At 51.6% G+C, this 21385-nt stretch overlaps 1 long non-coding RNA gene across 1 annotated transcript in view; it reads right to left on the bottom strand.

Moving 5' to 3' along the window:
* Nucleotides 1–21385, bottom strand: part of LOC145717604 (uncharacterized) — a 143587-nt gene that overhangs the window by 58681 nt on the left and 63521 nt on the right. The window contains exon 2 of the long non-coding RNA XR_014140939.1: nucleotides 2281–2335. This is a non-coding gene — a long non-coding RNA (uncharacterized LOC145717604). The remainder of the gene's footprint in view (nucleotides 1–2280; nucleotides 2336–21385) is intronic.

Raw genomic sequence — 21385 nt, 5'->3', positions numbered from 1 at the left:
CTATGGCAAATATAAGTTAAGGGAGTATATACAGTGTTTCAAAAATAACTGAAGATCAAAAAGCAAACAACATGATAGCCACATCTCATCCCAAAGCTGTTGTATTCGTGAACTGTGGAAAAACATACATCATGTAAAATTTACCACCTTAACCATTTTTCAGGGTACAGTTCAGTGACATCACACTCAGGTCGTACAACCATCTCCACCGTCCATCTCCAGAACCCCTTTCATCTTCTCAAACTGAAACTCTTGACCCACTCCAACATCGACCATCATCAAAAATGTGAAAATGCTTCTATATAACCACTAAAGTAAAAAAAAAAAGTTCATTCAAGTTCATAAGGAATATTTATGTCATTAAAATGCAAAAGCAATAACCATTACATCTGAGTCTGAAGAAATTTCCAAACATTTCCTAAATAATTAAGCAGCTTCAGACATACTGGGTCACGTTACACAGTAAAAACCAGAATTCACACATCGTTCAATTCCGAATGAACAGACACTTAGAAAGAGTTATCATTTCAGCCGACTCTTCTTTCCTCTCACTTGATATGATTCCTTCCGCAATCCATGCCTAATGTCATAGCCTTGGGTCTTCTACAATTACTTCCATAATAAAAAAATCCTCTAAAGAAAATTGTCTAGCAAATGCCCTCGATATTCAAGTCTTACTCAGGGGGATGCTTTCTTGGTTCCAAAGGTTGATTACTTGGGATTCGTACAGAAAGCAAATAAAACACCTCAATTTGGCAGGATTTCACATATTAACTTGAAACTTCTTATATAACAGAGTGGCTAAAAATACAGAAAGCTCATTTCAACATTTAAAATCCAGTTAGATTCCCAGAGAATGGTATTTAACTTTTAATTTTATCATTAATTTCGATGCTTCTCAGAATCAGAAACTTGCCTGAAAGACATAAACTAATCATTCCTTCTGTTGTAATCATTATTGTTGATGGACACAGTTTATAAAAATCTTTGTTTCCTCGTATGTGACCTGTTCATACATTTTTTGTTACTAAGCAAGACTTCCAGAAGAATATAGAAAGAGGCTCAAAAAATACCCAGCCGTGTTCTCTACAAACTTCCCTGTAAGGAAGTGTGCTCAAAGTCAAAGCCAATGTACATTTGAACGGGTGATAACAGGGGCCACTCTATGGACTGTTTTTGATGAAACAATAGGGTTGGTGATATAATCCGTCCACAATCATAACTAAAAAAAATAAATATCCTATTTTCCCAAAATACTCGGGTGTTTTACATTGGAATACATAATACAAAACAATAACTTACTGACCACTTAAGAATGAGATTTCAGTAACCATACTAGCTAGTTAATATGCTGTTTATATTAAAAGCAGAGTAAATCCCAACACGTTAAACTCTTCTGACTCTCACAGTCCATTATGGTTCATTTTATTAAAGTTGAAAACCTAAGGAAATGTCAGCACAGCTCTGCTTCATACCCAACACAAGTATCCTGGGATGCAGACAGACGTGTCTGACAGGACACAGCTGATCCCAGGAAGGAGTAATTCTCAGAACTAGCCCTTGGCAGAAAACACAGAACATTCCATATCTTTTCCCCGGGACCTGCTATTTCTTTGATGAAAATGCCCTAAATCAGAAACCCCACAGCTGAGAGTAACTAAGACGAAGATCCATAGGACAACAAGCTCCACGTGATCTTCATGTTTGTTTGTTTCTGAACTTTAACACAACAAAGTTCCAAAGCTTTCTTTTCAGGATTCACCCCCACCCCCAACATGCTTCCTTAAAAGTAATGCAAACCTCCAGCCACCTACATCTGTGAGAAGTCACATGACATACGATCTCCCACTGCGAGACTCCCATCCTTCTGTGTTTTCACCCCGGCTGTAGGCAATGCCTTGACTGCAAACAGACGGCCAACACATCCCGCGCTAGTCAGTAACGATGTTCTTCCTCAGTGAGTAAGCACAGTCAACAAAATCAACAACTTTGAAACTCATATATTCAACTTCAAAAGACAACCAGTTTCCCTTAAAAATCTAAGACAACTATCACCTAAATCTATTTACTCTGTCAAATAAAAACAGATCTTTGAGCTCGGGTTATATCTCACCGCAAAACTGAACAATCCAGTTTTTTGCTTGTTTTGGTCAATATACAATCTTGCACTAAAACAGCAGCTAAGGAAACAAGATACCTAAATTCTGCAATAATATTTCTTCAAATTTTCCACTGACATAAAACCTATCCTCTCAAACCAGAAGAACAAAATATATTTACCTGTATTCCTGTCTGGTAAGATACAGCAATGCTTCTGCAAAATGCCGGGCAAAACCTGTTTCAAAACATAAATGAAACACATTTGGTTATTGTTCGGGTAGAGAAAGGTATCTCATCAACTGCAGCAAGTGTTGTCCTAATAAGGTCGTTCAGTGTTGCACAGAGTCCTCCCGCCCAGAATGATCTAACAAATTAAACAATACAGAAAAATTTTGATGACATACATTTTTCATCAGAAAGGTTAATCAAGTGGGTGTGCTCATTGTAAATGCTGTTCCAGAATGGTAATGCAGATCTATTTAATGTATGCCCCTAATGGGTCCTGGGAGTATCCTGAAAGCTGCACTCAAGGGACTCCTACAATAAGGCAAATGGGCCCACCAATTTTGTGATGGCTTTTAAAATATTAGATGCAATTAGAGCCTGAAAGTGGAGGACCACTGGGGCGGTGTATTGAGCCTGCCTTGTAGGATCTAAGCAGAGATGCTTTCATCCAGGATGAGTCACAAGGAGGAATGGGGGAGAAAAGTCTGTATTCACAGTCACAGTAATAAATGATGAAGGAAATATCTTTGGTAAGTAAAGGGAAGGTGAAAATAAGGAAATGGCTTTCCCCAGAAAATTCAGCACTGTAAGCACAGACTGAAGGTATCTGCAATGAAGAGATCTCTGTGGGGATTTATGATGATGCATTCTAAACTCAACCAGAGTAAAAGCTGAACCTCCATCCTGAATTCTCCGAGGCAGCTGCAACCATTTCTCTAAAACTCCCAGCCCGGAAGCAGGCATTACTTATCCTGGAGCAAGGACTTGGGGGGTGGGAGGGGTGCACAGCAGCCCCAAGCCCAGGGCCTGCCCTCCACCACCTTCGGTCCAGCCACCTACACAGCCGCTTCGGACAGGTGGGACCTGTGGTCACGAAGCCTCCCTCTGTGGCCCTCCTCCATTCCCCGGCCGTCCCTCCACACCGGGGAAAGAATAATTCTCACCAAGTATCATCAATTGCAGACAAGACAGTATTACCAACTTCCCAATCTAAACCAATCTAAGAGACAGAAAATAAAGCAATAATCAAATAAGAACCCAGTAAATACAGAATGTGGAATTAAAAGTTCAAAAAGGCGTCTCCCGCTCCTGTGAAGCTGACTGTTTAGCTGGGATGCAGAAGAGCAGGTGTGGGACAGTCAGGGATCGATGGCATTCCAGACCACCCGGCACAAGGTCAATGTCAACGCCTAACTCTGCCTCCCGCCCCGGATGTCGGTTCTTCATCAGCTGGGCCTGAAACCGGCGTTACTCGGGCACTATTCTCTCCCTCACCGGCCCCCTGCCTTCGAGGTCAGATAAGGAAAACATGCACACGGATACACACATGCACACATGTACACACACACACCCTGGGCTCCCTGTGAATCTTCATTCCTTCTCATTCCATGGCCAATACACTTGTTCATGGACTTTTCCAGCAATTTTCAAAAGGCCTTACAGGTTAATACCAGGCCTAAGAAATAGTCTCCCTCAAAAGAAAGGAATGGTCCCATACGCCACACGCTGCGTCCTGCATGATCTGCACGGAGGATGCGAGCGTGAGTCTCCTCGTGAAGTTCGACCAGGGCTGCAGGTGCACAGCCTCGCTGTGCCCCCAGCACCCGTGAGCCCCCAGACGCTCAAGCTGGCCGGCCCGCCACAAAGCCCCAACAGGCGTCTCGACCCGCGGTCTCCTCCCCAGTGACATAATCAAACATGCTGCTTCTGGTTAATTTTTCTAGGGAACTACTAGCGACTGTTAAAGCACAGAAACGTTCACGATGGAGGTGCAGGTGCGTCCCTAGCGTGCGTCTTAGCTCCAAACTACGCAGCTGGTTCCGTTCCACAAGTGCCCCTTCCAGAAGCAGAAATGGAGTCTGGATCCACAGACACCGCACGATCCGGCCACCACCTCGGTGCTGGTGATTTCATCCGGACGAGCTGAACTCAAGGTGACACGATGAGGGCCCCGCAGAAGGCCAGGGCACGGGAACCGGAGGGGCGCGTGCGCAGAGGCCAGGTGCCGTGCCGACACGGCGGGAGGAAGGGAAGGGAGGCGGGCGTGAGCTTGGCGCGTAGGTTGGCCCTGCACAGCATGTCTTCCCCAGCTAGCCCCTGTCAGATGTGGCAGCTCTAGACGGCACCCTGTCTGGCCCGGGAGTCCAGAGGTGCACAGAACTATGGGGGGGACCCGACTGGTAACGTGGCGTTCCTCTCAGATTCGGTGACTTCCACCTGGGGCAGGGGCACGCGCTCCGCAGGCGCCTTCTGCAGAACTAGGAAAGCCTCCCCCAAGGCCCGGACATGCTACGGCAATCACACCCCACTAGGGCGGAGGGGGCCCTTTCGGGGGCGTCGGTGTCACGTGGCCGAGCTGCGTCAGGGGAGAAAGAAGAGCCACAGATTTAGGCAAACACACACATCGGCTTACGTGACAAGTGATTCTTAGCCCTCAACGGCCCTCTGTGCCCAACCCCGTGATCCCTCCACTCCAGCCCCCGCGTCCTCCCTCTCCCAGCCGACGCCGCACCACCTGCCAGCAGCCGCCACGGCCACTTGCTCAGCACAAGGCCCCACCGAGGCAGCCCTCCCGCCCACAGCCGCCACGGTCCCTGTGAGCAAGCCGCGTGGCTCTTCTGGGACCTCAAGCAGGAGAATATAAGGATCCAGAGAAATCACAAGCAGTCATGCTAGAATTCACCTGCGACTCTCCTGAGGGCAGACAATTTGTGTTCAAAAATGGCAGCCATACCTAATCTGGACAGGTTCCTCCCAGCTGCAGCCATAGGTAAGACATGGGCGCTCAATCTTAGGAAAAGGCTGCGTGCACACACCTCCGTCTCCTGCAGCTTGGGCTGGGGGGCAGGAAGGTGGGGCTCACGTGCATCCATTCCTCTCTGAAGGGTCCCTTCCGCCCAACAGTTACTCCTCAAGCTCAATGCCGCCAACCTGCCTGTTCCAGGAGAGCGAGCAGCTGCTGAGAGCGACTGGGGGCATCGTGCTGGGCAGGCCACAGGCAGCTGGGGTCAAACGGAATACGTCCAACCAACACCCAGAGTCTTCCGTGAGCATGACACCACACCGCACGCTTTAGGAACCACAGCTGCTCGTTACGCCCTCCGTGTCCTGTGCCCAGGGTCTTCCAGCGGACAGTCTATTCCTAAAACATCGTCTTCAAGGTTTCACTCCACCCCATATCCTCAGCCCTCTCTGGGGTGCCACGCTAAGCAGGTGGTACCGTATCTGACGCGCCAGGTCAGGAGTGCTGGAGCAAAGCCCCCTCATCCCACACTGCGCTCCCTGGCCCCACGGGCTCAGTATCAACCAGTGATGTCAATCAAAATTTGAATTCTGGTGGCCACGGGCACTGTCCACACCTGAAGCGCCTGCGTGACTGTGACCGCCATATTGGAGAGCACAGACGGCAGACACTGACATCATTTTTCAGATGAAGAAAACAAGGTCTGAAGGTGATATCCTGTGTCAAGCACACTCAAATTTAAAACTAAATTTCTTTTAAGTGTGGCTGTATTGTCCTCACGCCTCCTCAGTTCCTCTGGGCAGATGCCCCTCGTTCCTGTGTGCTCACGCTGGCTGGTGTCATAGAAGCCAGACGTGGACTCAGCATGCCACGTTTGCCTGGAGGTCCTCACAGCCTCACTCCCTGGGGCTCACATAACAAGTTAATGTTGTGCCCTTGACATCTCAGGAAAACACTGCGCAATGCAATGGGCTGCCGGCGTGCGAGTCCGAGACAGATGCACTCTGCGGCGTGGTGAGAGCACAGATTTACACGGAGTTACTCAAGCAACTCTTCCTGGATAATCTAACTCTTAGCAAAGAGCTGCAGGTTTGTTCCCACAAGAAGCTGCGTCCCGCGGCTCTCGTGAAATGAGACAGACAGCCCTCCCGTTTCACGGGGCCAGGACTGAGGATTTCCCCATGTCTGACAGGCTGCTCCCCGCTGCGCTCCCCCGGGAGGTCTGAGAGGCTGGGCCTGGAGCTCCCGCCGGCTGGCCCCCAGCCCGGCAGCCGCCCGGGGTCCCGCACGCCGCTCATGCGCTCAGCTGCGTGCAGGGTGAGGATCACGGTGTAGCCAGCTCTGAAAAGTTGTGTCTGTGGGGGGCCCTGGAGCACCTGGCCTGGGGAGGCGAGCGCTGGACACACACCGTGCCTGTCAGCCGCGGCTCACACGAAATCAGGTCCAGGGCGGCCATGAGGATGACATTCCACCCATGGAAGAGGCCGGGTCACACGCTCGCGGCGCAGGCTGTTGTTAGCACACAGTCCTCCGCAACACTCAAGCACAAGGACCCCGGAGCCCCAGACTCCAGCGTCAGGACTGTGCTCAGGGGCAAGCCACGCACCCCTCAGCGTCCTCGTCTGTGGCACGTCGGTGACACAGGGGTCCAAGGAGGCTTTCTGCATCACAAACCAGCCGACCAGGATCTTCTCACTCAGCAAAGGGGAACACACTCCGCATCAGCACCACGCAGGGGGCTGTAAAAACACAGAGCGCCCGGACAGCCGGCCGGTCAGCGCCCGCGGCCGACAGTCCCGCGCTGAGCACCCAAACGTGCCGAGGGTAGACCTCCCGTTAAGGGCTCGTACCACAGCGGAGAGCAGACGGGGACACGCCGGGAGGTGCTGGATACGTTCATGACCTTGATTGTGGGGATGTGCACACACCCAAACCCCCCACACTGTCCGGTTAACTAGTGCAGTTTTTGTATGTCAGTTACACCTCGACAAAGCCGTGGGGAAGACTTCTGCTCCAAACGCTCAATAAAGTTCTCTGCACCTTTGACAACACAGGCACACGGACACGCAGAATCTGCATCTCTACAAGGCTCCTTGGCCAGGAGGAAACGTACCCGGCGGGCCACGTGCACACGGGTTATGGCTCAAGTAAGCACAGCTCACCCACCCCTTCGACACACGCAGCCAACCGCGATGACAGGTTGGCAGAGTGGCTGTGGCAGAAACTCACACGACAGAAGAGAATGTGTGGGCGCCTGTGAGAAAGACTTCCTCCCCCCTCTGACAGGTAAGGAGCAGAAAGAGGGCTTTCTTAGCAGAGCCAGAAATGGGGGATCCAGCTGTCCCCAGACAGAGCTCTCGACGAGACTCTCGAGGTTCAGGACTCCGAAGCACGACGTGTGTCCAGGGCCGGTGTGGGGCAGATGTGCACGGGACCCCTCCCCACACCCAGAGACACGAACCAGAGGGGACCAGAGCACAAGTGGCTGGGGTGAAAACAGGAAAGCTGGTTACAAAGCTTACACGCTGAACAGAGCTGCGTCCGAGCCCGGCTCCACCTTATTCCGGAAGGAGAACAGCAGGGCAGTCACCTGCCCCAGCCCTCGCCCTCCCCAAGCAGGAGGCTGGGATAGTCTCCTCTGGAAAATAAAACAGGCCAAGAGAACATACCTCCTATTGATGTAGGCCATCCAATTAAAACTGGTTTACCCCGAGATCTCAGTGGAAAATTCCACCAGCCAATAAGCCCCATTTACTCAACAAAAACAAACTCCGCATAAATGTTTAATGTCTCGTACTTAATGAAGACTCACAGCTGAGGATTATCATACGTTTAAAGAGATCCCCCATTCTGAGAGTCACTGACAAAATTAGAGGAAACAGAAACATTACCAGAAACAAGAGAACTTTTTTTTTAAGTTTTTATTTTTATTTGAGAGAAAGAGAGCACGAGTGGGGGTGAGGCACAGAGGGAGAAGCAGACTCCCTGCTGAGCACAGAGCCCGACGCAGGACTCGATCCCAGGACCCTGAGATCATGACCTGAGCTGACGATGGCAGACCCTTAATCAACTGAGCCACCCAGGTGACCCCATAAGAACATTTTAAAAATACCACAGAAAGACAGAGGAGAGATGTTGCCTGTGTCCCAAGAACAGAGTGCTATGCTTACGAAAGGCAAATTTATAGAACAAGAAACACAGCTTTTGGAAATTAAAAAAAGGAAAATAAAATTTAAAAAAATAGTTGAAAAATAAATTCAAGGAAGTATCCCAGAAAGTAGAGAAAAAATATATAAAGGGTTAGAAAGAAAGAAAAAAAAAAAAAAAAAAGGAGAGAACAAAGAATTATGTGGTCATCGTGGGCAGCATACCATGGCGCCCAAAAAGGTCCAGAAGAAAAGAGCCACGAGACAGACAGGACACAGGGTCACAAAAACAGACAAAAGCCACACATCTGAATGACACAATTCCAGACTCAGTAGGCCCACTGAGCAGTTGCCACCATCCACACAAGGTGACCAACCTAAGGGGCATCATCCTGAAAATTCAGAGCAAAAGGAGAGTCCCAAACTCAACCAAAATACTAAATTCTAGAAGCTGGAAAATGTAGGAACAGTGTTTTGGAAATTCTGGGGGAGAAACAGATGACACCATCCTATCAGTCAAGCAAGACAGAGCATGACCCCACTCCTGGGACAGGAACTGCCAGGGCTCTCCGCTGCCCCAGAAGGACCCGGAGGGCTTCCCGAGGGAGGTGAGGGGGTCCTGATGTGGCACCTGGACGTGGACCCGCAGGGGAAGGAAAGAGCATGGAGGGACACATGCTGAACACACAGAAGAGAGATAAAAATGGGATGAAGACAGAAAGAATAAGCCTACTTATTTTTTAAGGCAATTAACAATAAATGAAAGATGTCACCAAATAAAGAGGCATGATCCTACAAACTGAGTGTGACGTAAGTACTGACCACGGATTTACCCAAACATCAGGGTATAAGCCCACAGAGCATGGGGGAGGGGATGGAGGGGCAGTGCCATGCACACCCACCACAGAGGGGCACGAGGAGGGGCGGACCAAGCGGCCGAGGGTGGGGGTGCACACGTATGATTTAAATGAGATTAGAATTAAATCGCATAAACCAATGTCTGGCCAGTCTGCACGACGATGTTTGCAACTGCAAGCAGTTCTAACACATCTGTGAGGACACTTAGAATGACCAAAACACCTATCCAGAACTGAAGTACTTCTAGACATTTTTACAGCTTTCTCATTACAATTCAGACACATCTGAACTCAGTCTTTTTAAAAAAAAAAATTTTATTTAATTATTGATAGAGCACAAGCAGGGGGAGGAGCAGAGGGAGAGGAAGGAACAGACTCCCCGCTGAGCAGAGAGCGGGACCCGGGGCTCAATCCCAGGACGCCGGGATCATGACCTGAGCCGAAGGCAGACGTTCAACCGATGGAGTCACCAAGACGCCCCAAGAACCATCTGAACTCAGTCTTTACCTCGTTATTCAAAACACGTGTCCAGGAAACCTGGATAAAGGCAAACACTGGGCTAGGAGTGAGAATAAAACATAAGCAAACTCTGGTCCAATCCAGAGTCACTTTCTGATAAATGTTCATAAAGGTCTATAAAATAAGGAGTTAGGTCAAATGCTTCTATTCAAGCAACAATAATCAAGACAGCAGGTGTCACTGAAGGCACAGAGGGCAGATCAGGGGACCAGGATGGACCCCCACTGATACAGTCAACTCATCTCTGGCCAAGGAGCCGCAGCAGCACAGTGGGGCCGAGACGGGGGTCTTCCAACAACAGTGCGGGAGCAACAGACGCCCACACAGAAAATACTGAATCTTGACACACAACTTACACCCTCACCAAAAATAACTTGAAAGAGATCACAGATGAAATGTGCAAGGCAACATTCTAGATCCCCTAGCAGATAACAGGGAAGAAAACCCTAGAATGCCTCTGTCGTGGAGATGACGTTTTAGGCACAACACCAAAGGCTCTGCCATGGAAGAAAGAAGTTGGTAAGTGCACTTCATGAAAATTAAAAACTTCTGCTGTGTGAGACACATGCTCAAGAGAAGACGACAAGCCACAGACCAGGAGGAAATATGTGCAAAAGACACATCTCATAAAGAACTACTATCCAAAATATGCAAAGAACTCTTAAAACTCAACAAGAAAACACACAAGTCAATCAAAAGATAGGCCAAAAACCCTGACAGACATGTCACCAAACATCTCACCAAAGAAGTTACACAAAAGCTGAAACAAGACACCCCGCATGCACCTATGGGAATGGCCACCATCCAGAGCGCTGATCACGCCAAGTGCTGGTGAGGATGTGGCATCCCAGGGACTCCCACTCACTGCTTACAGGAGGCAGAATGGTGCGGCCACTGTAGGAGATGATTTGATTGTTTCCTACAAAATTGACCACACCCTTCATGTACAATCCAGAAATCTTGTTCCTTGCTATTTCCCAAAGCAGTTGAAAACCTATGTCCACATAAAACCTGCATGTGGATGTTTACAGCAGGCTTATCATATCTGCCAAAACCTGGAAGCAAGCAAGATGCCCTGCAGCAGGTAAATGGATAAAATGGTCCATCTAGACAATACAATATTATTCAACACAAAAAGAAATGAGCTATCCAACCATGAGGACATGGAGGAACCTTAAATGCGCATCACCCAGTGGAAGAAGCCAGTCTGAAGGCTACTTACTCTGTGATTCCAACTCTGTGACCTTCTGGAAAAGGAAAAACTATGGACACAGTAAAGAGATGAGTGGCTGCCAGGGAATGAGGATGGAGAGAGAGGGCTGAAGATGGAGAGGGAGGGTGGAGGATGGAGAGGAGGGTTGGGGATGGAGAGGGGGGTTGGGGATGGAGAGGGAGGGTTGAGGATGAAGAGGGAGGGTTGAGGATGGAGAGGGAGGGCTGAGGATGAAGAGGGAGGATTAAGGATGGAGAAGGAAGGTTGAGGATGAAGAGGGGGTTGAGGACGGAGAGGAAAAGGTTGAGGATGGACAGGGAGGGTGGAGGATGGAGTGGGAGGGTTGAGAATGGAGAGGGAGAGTTGAGGATGGAGAGGGAGGGTGGAGGATGGAGAGGGAGGGTAGAGGATGGAGAGGGAGGGTGGAGGATGGAGAAGGAGGGACGAGCAGGCGGGGCACATAGGGTTTAGGGCAGTGAGACCACTCTGTGTGACCCTGTCACAGTGAGTATGTGTCACCATACATTTGTGCAAACCCACAGAGCATGCACCACCAACAGTGACCCTAATGTAGACTGTGGACTCTGGGGGATGACAATTGTCTACGCAGGTTCATCAGTGGTACTAACTGCACCGTCCAGAGGGGATGCTGGTAGTGGGGGGAGAGAAAGTGGGGGGAACAGAGATCATTTGCCCCCGGAGATCTGTGCCTTCTGCTCAATTTGCTATAAACTTGAAATTGATCTGTTAAAAAAAAGTTTCTAAAAAAGGCTTTCCCTTTATGTGAAATGTAAGCATTTCTGGCTGGACAGGAAAGGTTTCAGCACAGAGTGAACAGAAGCCCTGCTGCGGATGCCCTCACCCACCGGCTCAGGACACGGGACAGGCCGGCACAAGGCTCTCAGTGCCCGCCGCTATGGCCCACCCTGGATATTTCCTCCCCGACCCCAACTGACTGTCCTCGGCCCTGTGGGCAGGAAGTCTATGATCTCCACAGACTTGGGACGACTTCACTGCCCAGATCTCCTGCACAGCTGATGCTCTTCCCTTGGGTTGAGGAGCTATCTGTGAATTGCTCTGCAAAATTATACAGAAACTCCCAGAGACACACCATTTGAAGTGTTGATGATTCCACTTCCTGTTGTGGAACAGAGAGATGGATGTCAACACAAACATTAAAAATCAACTCCCAGACAGAATTAATAGCTCCTCTTCACTACTACAGCATTAAAACAACAAAACTGCACCGAAAGTCCCTTTCAAACCACAAAAGCATCACTTTCATGGCAACACACAGCTCAGGACGTATATGCAGAGTGAGGTCAACGGTCCCCTCATCCCAGGTGGGTAGCGTGGGGGACAGAAACGCATAGGTGGGGGTCTGCCTCTTTGGGACGGGAAGCCCCTCCAGTTCCGTCACACCCTCGGTCCTGGGGGCTCTTCCCAAAGTGCCCCTGCAAGAAGTTGGCACAGAGGCGCTGTGCATCACGGCTGTGATGTGAATCCACAGACTCCATTACACCACCAAACCTGATCACGGGATCTGAATGTCAAAATAAAAAGCTGTTCTCAATGCTGGGGTGCAAATGTCTCATGGAGACCAAACAAGGTTCTGCCTGTGATTTTAGGGGAGAAAGGGAAAACCCCAAAGTTGCTTCACTGCAGAGAACTCTGGCTGAAATCGCATGGAGGTGTAGGTGCCATAGAACAAAACCATTGAAAGGTCAAGTTCCCCAGGTTGTCCTCATCAATACTGTGTCTGCCGTCAAAGCAGAGACACTTGACACCCTGCCAGAGGCCACGACCTCGAGCAAAACCTCACACCCACCTCCGGTGCTGTGGAAAGCACCCGGAGCTGGTGAGCTCCCCAGACCACCAGCTCGGGAAGTCTGGGTGCCATTCAGTCCTCAAACCAAGGAGTGACTTTCAAAGCAGAGAACCATGTATTGTGCAAGCTCTGGAGTAAAAGAACTGCCCTTTGAATCATGGGCAGGGGACCCAGGCAGCCACCTCTGCACATTCAGAGTCATCCAAGTGGCACATCTCTGGGCACCATCCACATGTGAAAACACAAGTAATCAGCAGACTTACAGAAAGACCCTGTGATCAGAAATACCACCTTTCCTCCCCGACACCTTCAAACACTTTCTCCAGGGTGATCACAGCCGCCACGGAAGGCTCACATGGCCCAGCTGTGTGTTCCCCCTGGGTGGGAATGCCAGCCCCACGGGCTCCATGCCAGCATGGTGGTGAATGTTACATGTCCAGCTGTAAGCCTGGCTGTCCAGGTGTGTGCTTGACCAGCCACAGGGTGCCCAGATGGAACACTGTTTCTGCATGTGTCCAAGGTGTTTCCAGGAGAGATGAGCACTGGACCCCGCTCCTGCCCCCCACCATGTGCGGTCCTGTCCCATCCCCTGAGGGCCTGAGCACAAGGGAAGATGGAGGAACAAGGGACCTGCCCCCCTTTTCCTGCCTCACTAAAGCAGCTGGGACACCTCAGCACATCCACTGCCCTGGGATGGGAGACGGACCCGCAGCTCCCTGGTCCTCGGACGCCCCTGGGCCTCCAGCCTGCAGATGCAGACCGTTGGCTTCTCGGCCTCCGAAAGTGTGTGAGCCGCCTTCTCATGCTAGATCTCATCTCAGACAGAGACAGAGGGGACAGACGGATGTGATGTATGGACGCACAGACGAATCCTGCTTTGGAGAACCCTGACTAATGCTGCAGACTTCTGCAGTTCGCACTGACAAGCCCACATCCCACCACGTCTGGAGGGCCAGAATGGAGGTCCTCAGCCCCGCTGCCTGGTGGACCTGTTGGGTGGACCCACCTGGTGAGCAGCCCACAGCAACACCTGATTCCACGGGCCCGGCTCCCCGTGCACCATGCGAGAAGGCAGCCCAGGCGGACCAGCCTGGGAGTCCCATGTGGATAGCTCATCCCAGGCTCACCTGGGAGGAACAGGGCTACAGGGAGACAGAGGTCGCTGTCCCTGAGCATGACCCCACAACAGCCTGCCTTCCAAGCCTCATGAAGGAGTCAAACATCCCCTTTCTGAAGTCCTCGGGCTGCACGGGGTGGGAGGCCTCATACCAGGAAGTTTAAACACACACACTTCATACAAAATCATTACACCCCTTACAAAGGGAAAACGACCAAGAAAAGTTGCAGATATTTCCATTCTCGTAGGAGAAGCCATTTAACTTAATTTTACAGAACATTTATCTGAGCTTAAAAATAGCAGAAACTGGCACATAATGAGTTTGGACCAGCGGTTTCACTACACTGGCCCTCATATTTGTTTTTCTAAATTTCAGGAGCTATTGATTGACGAAGTTAAGAACTTAGGAACTAATTAAGAGCTCACACTCCTACCGACAGCTCTGAAAAGGCGTAACAATTTAAATAATGAGAAGAAACATCACTTCTAACCTCTTTTTAATGAATCAGTGCAAGAGCAGCGTCCCTGAAATTATTGGTCATCTGGCCCCACTGCTGACGGGCTGTCCCCCCGACGGCAGGGCATGAGTGTCCCAGAGAATTCGGTCCACAGAGGGACGCAGACCACCGACATTTCAGAAACCCCAGGGGCTTCAAAGAGCTCCGTTATTCTCATGGAAATAGTGGTAACTGTCTTCTCTGAAAGTTCAAGAGTATCTGACGTCTGATGTTATAAGGTACATACCATACCCACCACCCCTCTCGTCACACCCCCGTGCCAGGACCCCACAGAACAGCGGGGTTTGGTGTCACTGGTGAGCCTCCCCTTGCTCCCTCCGCCCCTCGCCTTGACTTCCGGCTCCTTCCCAGTCTCCGCTGTGAATCCTTGCCCCTCCCCATCTCTCGAGTCTGCGTGCCGAGGACAGAGCCGCCGGCTCCTCTCCGTCACCCCCAGGCCCTGGTCCTAAACCCCGAGCCCTCAGGGTCACACGCACAACTGCCTACTTGTTCCCACTCGCAGGTCTCATGGGATCTCAAAATTATCGTGCCCCCCAAACAAACAGCCTCCCGCCGACGGAGCTCCCCACCCACGTGTGACCACTCCTCTGCACGTGGTAGCAGGGCACCGTCCCCGGCCTGGGGCCCCGCCTCGCCCTGCAGTCCTCCGTCCCCCATGGCAAGCCTGCGTGCACTGCAGCAGACCCAGGCGGGGCCTCACCGCCGCCCCCCCCCCCGGCGGCCGCCCCCGCCGGGCTACCAGCAACGTGATTAGTCCAGCGCCCCCCCGACCAGTCTGCCTGCCCCCACTCTCGTGGCCTCATAACCCGTCTTCACACGCACACCAATGTGCTCCTCTAAGTCCGTCTTTGTGTCGTCAGTCTTGGCCCAGAACACTCTGACAACTCCTCAGAACACTTTGTTCCCAAATGGCCCCAAGCCCCCAGAGTTCTGTGGCAGGAGCTACTGACCTCGGCCCCACTCAAGAGCTCAAGCCACACCACCCCCTTACTGCTCTGCCCCCTGCCAAGCACACCCCAGGGCCTTTGCACGTGCTGCCCTCTGCTGGCAAGCTCTCCTCCAGGGTGTCCTCACAGATGGCTCACCTCAGGTTCCCGCCCAGGTCTCCTCGTCCGCGAGCCCTCCCCCACCCCTCAGCAGCGCCTCGGCTCTGCATCGGGTCCTCCGCTATACTCCCTCACTGCCACACAGCCTGGTGCTACCCCGCTTCCGTCTGCTCTCCACCGCCCAGTGGGAGCAGAAGCTCTGGGGGCAGGACCGTCCGCCGGGGTCACGTCGTGACCCCTGTGACCCAGCTGTGGCTGACACGTGGCAGGCCCCAAGTAAGTGTCTGCTGTAGTGACCAGTAGACCAACGCACATGGGAGTGATCGGCCAACTTCCTTGGACCCTACAGCCCTTTAACACACGAGGTCCACGGAGCGACCCCATCACGCACCGCAGGTAGGAGGGACTGGCTGCCTCTGAGGGGTGGGGCCCCCCTGAGCAGGACCCTCATGGGACCGTCCCCCGGGTGAACTCCGAAGGCGGAAAGTGTGCCACACAGGGCTCGGGGGCCAGGAGTAAGCCCACGGCGGAAGGAGTTGCAAGAGCGCTCACCCACGCCACGTGCGTCCCTCCCACATTCTGAACCATCCTCACGACAATCCCAGGATGCGTGCCTTCACTGCCGCCGACGTTAAGGGCGCCCTGAGGAATGGCGACGTCACGTGACCGCTGAGTGGTTCAGAACACGGGCGGGAACAGCACCTCCTGCTCAGAAGCCACGTGAAGCCACACTCCTCCCACGTGGCTGAGCCAACCTTGCCCGATGATTTCTTGTCAAGTGCCCTCTCACAAACGTGGTTTCAGAATCCTGAACGTAGCATCCAAATGCCCGATCCCCAGATGCCAGGGGCTGAAAGCCACAGCGATGTAGCTCGCCCACAGGTGTCTGTCTCGGGCGGGCTGGGCGGACAGAGCCCCCAGGCTGGAGCACCTGCCACAGGGGAGGAAGGACTGAGCACTCCCTGGCTTCTCCGGCTTCCCCCACAAGGAACGCGGGGCTCCCGCATTGGCATTTCCTTGGTGCAAAGTCCAAGTCCCACAGCCACACCCATGACGAGAAGGACACCCCTCTCCCTGCACGCTGGGGAGGAGGCAAGAATCGCTTTACTATCAAGACCATGCCCTCACCAGCCAGCCACGTCCCCGAGCACAGCAGAGAGTTAAGCTGAAGGCTAGCACTCCGCTGGGGATGGTGGAATCCTCCGCTGACTCAGTACATGCTAAGGGGAGCACTGACATTCCAGGATGAGCACGGGAGCCGTGGAGAGGTGCGCTGCAGGCCTGGTGCCACTGAGGTCGCTGGGATGAGACCCAGGGTCACAGCCCTGTGTCACTCACAAGCGTCCCAGACCTGGAGCACCGAGCTCAGAGCTGGCTCTGGGCACATCTGCCCAGAGAACAGATGGGGAATGAACACACAGACAAGAGGGCAAGTGGACTCGGTCACGAACCACAGTGTCCCGCCTGGAGGGCCGAATCCCACTAGGAAGACTCCTGCCGCAGCTCCCCAGGCCTGGAGCTGGCCCCGAGGCATCGCCCAGGCAGCACGTCTTTGCCCAAGACCGTGGGCCCAGCCTTACCAACCTCCTCTTCCCTCACATTTTTCTACTTCTCTACTGTAGACAAGGGTGCATTCCATCCATTTAATTAAATTTAATTAAATTTAATTAAATTTATTTGCAGTGTAAGAAAATTTGAGTGCACAGAGCATGTGTGATGGAGATAAATCACAAGTGCATGTTCATTTAATCGATCATGTTGGCACGGTTAAAACGCATGGAACAATTCTTCTTCAGGGTTACTCCCGACAACTTTTCTTCCTTTCTATTGAACAGAGAAATGTTGTATTAGTTGGGGTTCTCTAAAGAAACACAGCCCACTGGATAATAGGGGACACACACACGTATGTCTCTGTGTGTGTACACATATAGGGGCTTCTCGGCCCCCATAACCGTGTGAATTCCTCCTAACATATGTGGATCGTGGCAGCCTTGCGTATGGCCATACAAGGGTCTGCGTCCCTGCTTCCAGTATTCGGGGTCATCCTCAGAAGGGAAGTTCTGGATCATATGGAGTCCTAGTTTTAATTTCTGAGGGCCACCCCACGGCTGCAGCACTTACATGCCTCCCGCAGGGTACAAGGGGTGCCCCCCTCCATGGCCCTCCACGCCGCCGGCAGCCGAGAGCGTTAGAACGCTCGTTCCCCATGCCCCCCGCGGCCCCCGCGGCCCCGGCCCCGGGCATGGGTCCACGCCCTTCCCGACTCCCAGGCGGACCGCAGCACTGTGGTGCTGGTCATTTCGAATCCCCTGTGTGGTGTGACTCCTGTCTTTCAAACACCCTTGTTTTTCCCGGACATGAGACACGCCCCACGCACCACGAGCCCCCATGCGCTCCCGGATCTGCCACCTGCGGCGGGCCTCCCCTGACCCACGCCTGCTTGGGGAGGGAGACAGGTGCATGGAGGGGCCCGGGGTGCCCCCTGCCGGGGTGCCCGACACCAGGGCCTTCGCTCTCCTCCGCGGCCCCGGCGGAAACTTCTGCCTGCCTGCCTGCCAGCCTCCTGCGGCCCCGGCCACCCGGGAGAGCAGTCACCGGAGAGGTTCTTCGAGGTGTCTCTGGCCTGCACACGCCTGATTAGTAGCTGCAACATTTATATTCCCTGCACAGCCTGACCTTTGGGACAGTTGGTTTCTCAATCCCACCCGGTGACCTTTCTTCACTTTTCTATTGAATTTTTTTTCCCCAATCAAGCTTGAATGGAACACCCTCCTTGACTCCTTCATACCACAAAGGTCTCGTTCCCCTTTGACTTTCAAAGGCTGCTGCCTGCCCGCAGCGCATCACATCGTGCCCCATAAACGGGATGCGGCCCCCAGCAGACTGCGGCCCTTTCTTACGGCTGCATAAAAGGTACAAATTCATCCTGAGACGTGATGGAGGGAGAGGTGGCAGACGCCCCAAGCCTGTCCCCAGAAGTGCGCCATGGGGAGGGAGGGGGCAGACCTGCAGCCCCCAGGTATGACAGCAGCAGGAGAGAAAGGAAGAAGAAAGGCCACCAGCAAAGCACGCCCAGGGTCAGGAAGGCCGCGCAGAGGTCTCCTCAGAGCAGAATGAGCAGTGGGTTTCCAGGGAGGAAGTGTGAGGGACAGGCCGCGGGAAGGAGCTCGGCTCCAGAGCCCAGGGCGAGGACAGGACAGATGTGGGGCGGAGCAGGTCGGGCAAGGCTGGGCGTGGCGTGCTCACAAGGAGGGAAGGTGTGAGCCGGGAGCCAGGTGCCGAGCAGAGTTCCAGGGTCTCAGGAGTTTACATCCCGTCCCATGGTGAGGGAGAGGCTCTGGAAACCGAAAGACATGACAACCACATGTGGAATTTAAGAAATGAAACAAAAACAAACAAACAAAAGAGATAAACAGACTCTGAACTACAGAGGGGAGGCGGGTGGGGGAAGGGGATGAAGAAGTGCCCCTGCTGTTCCGAGCACCGGGTGAGGTGCTGACCCACTGTACCCCTGAAACTAACATCAGACTGTACGTTAACTACACCGCAATTAAAAAAAAACACAAGAAAGAATTTGAGGTGACTCCTATTTCTAATCTTCCACTAGTCTAGAATGGTGTTTTCCAAATTCTATTTCCATGAGGGAAAAGAGAGTTTCAGGATCAGGGAAGATGAGAGAACACTAAATATCAATCACATGCTCACCTTGGTGACAATAATTAGCATATTAAGGACTCTAAAAAGTCCTGCACAAGAAAGTTCTTCTCTGATATGGGATGTGAGTGAGGTATGTGCTTTGTTACTGGTTAAACTTAGTTAACTTTCCTTACATGTTTCTATCAGAAACTAAATGTCTCAGGATCATTACTCTAAATCTCTGTGCAGCCGAGTGATGGAAATGGGGTGACCTCCGCGGTGTCCCGGGCCAGCCCTGCCTGGCTCTGGCTCATGTGCCCCCGACATGACGCCCCGCAGTGAGCGTGTGGAAGGCAAGCAGGCAGCCTGGAGGGCAGGTGAGGGAACACCATCAACGCTTGCCCGATGGTGCAAACAGGATTCAGCTCAGACCACAGCTGGGAAGTCCTACAAAAGGAGAATTAATCCCCCCTATCAGCACGGTCTACACCACTCACACAATCAGCTCACACAGCAACACACACAGACGGAGGTTAAAGAACAGGGTGTGTAACACAGCCATGCTGCTGCTGAGAATAAGGAGGGAGCAAAGCTCAACACTGCCGTCTACAAAACCCAACTCCTAGCACCCTTCTGAGCGATTATTCTTATACAGACTGAGGCAGAGAAGTTGACAGAGCAAAACAACATCCCAGAAGTATCAGCTGCAAGGGGCAGAGAGAACAGAGCCAGGGACAGGCGTCACTCAAGAGGGGCGTGAACAGCTTTCGTTAACGAGCTAACTGAATTAAATAAATCCCACGGAGTCTCATTCCCTGCCTGCCACTTAGGTTAACAGCATACAGAAGTCCATGCATGCCTGTGTGCATGCACGCACAAACACACACACAAACACACACACATGTATTCAGGTAGGTACTTCTCATTCAAAATGTCTTTGACCACCTTCACTGATTCCTCCAGTCAAGGACCATTTCAACCATAGAGAGAAATGTCTGAACTGGAGGATATTACTTGACTAACGATACCAAGAGTTTACTGGCCAGAATGGGTAAAAAACAGTTAATTATCTTAAACACTATGTATTATACACACCACTATGAGTTTGCGTATGGGAAGAACTCAAACGTTTGTGCTGAATCAACTCAGGGAAGAGGTGGGGGATGCAGTCATGATTTCAAAATACAATAATCTGAGAAATGGGGAACAGAAGAGAAACCAGATACTCTGGTGAAGTATTCTACAACCAGCCAAATTACAGGGGACCAATGTCTTATATAAACCTAAGGGACAAATGAGACTCATGGTCACGTTAAGCCCATGTAGACCTATTACCACTGGAGAGGGTTTTATAGCTCAAATCAAGATTGTCTATTAATTTTCTGAAAAGTAAAAATCCCCATTCTAGGTTGTACAAGTTTGCTGAATTGTTTTAAAAAGGAATATTATATTTTAAAGTATGTAAGATTAAATTTACTACCATAAGTCACACTGCATGTAATTTTTGCAAGCTCTTTAGCTTTATCGCTTTAGCTCTGCAAAATGGAGGTGGATGGATCTTACTCATTTATTAAACCACTTACTGAGCACCCACCAAGCGTGTGCCGCTGTGCAGGTCCTGCAGATAAAAGCTGGCTGTCCAATTAGAGAGGACACGGTGTGACCAGCTACAAATTAACAGCATGCACGCTGCTCTGAAGCAGCATTCAGAGCATCACAGCTATGCTTGAAGAGGTGCCTACCCCAATTTAGGAGGGAGGAATTTCTCAGAGGAAATCACAGCTGTGCTGAGCCAATGAGCGCGAGGAGGTGTCCCAGATGAGGGGAGGGAACACTACTCTCAACGGGGGCCCCCATGTGCAGAGTCACCAGCATGACTAACCATGTCACCAAGACTGTGGAGTGGTCGCACGCATGCCAGTCGTCACGGACAGAATCCTTTCGGAGTCTGGACACGATGCGGGGCAGCCCTGACGGGGTCTCACACAAAACACTGGCAGATAGGCACCTGAGGAGCACGGATCTGGCAGCAAATCTGGAGCATGAGGAGCTTAGGGGGAAGGATACAGAAGCATGGAAACTGGCTGAGAAGACATGGTAATATTCCTGTCAAAAGGAGTGAAAAGAGGGAATGAACCTGATGGAATGAGGTCAAAGGGAGTAGAAGGGGAAGAAGCCAAGAACACAGTGAACAGAAAAACCCTGGCGGGAAGGATGCTTCCCCTCAGCCTCCCAAAGTGCAAAAGAGGAAAAGGAAAAGCAGAGTGGAGGCAAAGGCATGGACAGTGTGTCCTTGACCTGTGTTCTTTAGGTGAAATAAGAGAGCGTGTTGCTTGTGGAGAGTAAATGAGTGATGAAGTAGGTAGGGGAGGCTGAGGAAGAGAGCTGAGATGCAGAATCCCACCACAGAGAGACGGGGTAGGAGAATGGAGGGGCA

Source organism: Leptonychotes weddellii, chromosome 2 (assembly GCF_054177405.1).
Source record: "Leptonychotes weddellii isolate Sample4059 chromosome 2, ASM5417740v2, whole genome shotgun sequence".
Lineage (NCBI taxonomy): Eukaryota > Metazoa > Chordata > Mammalia > Carnivora > Phocidae > Leptonychotes > Leptonychotes weddellii.
The sequence above is the reverse complement of the archived record's forward strand: the minus strand, read 5'-3'. Positions and strand labels throughout refer to the sequence as shown.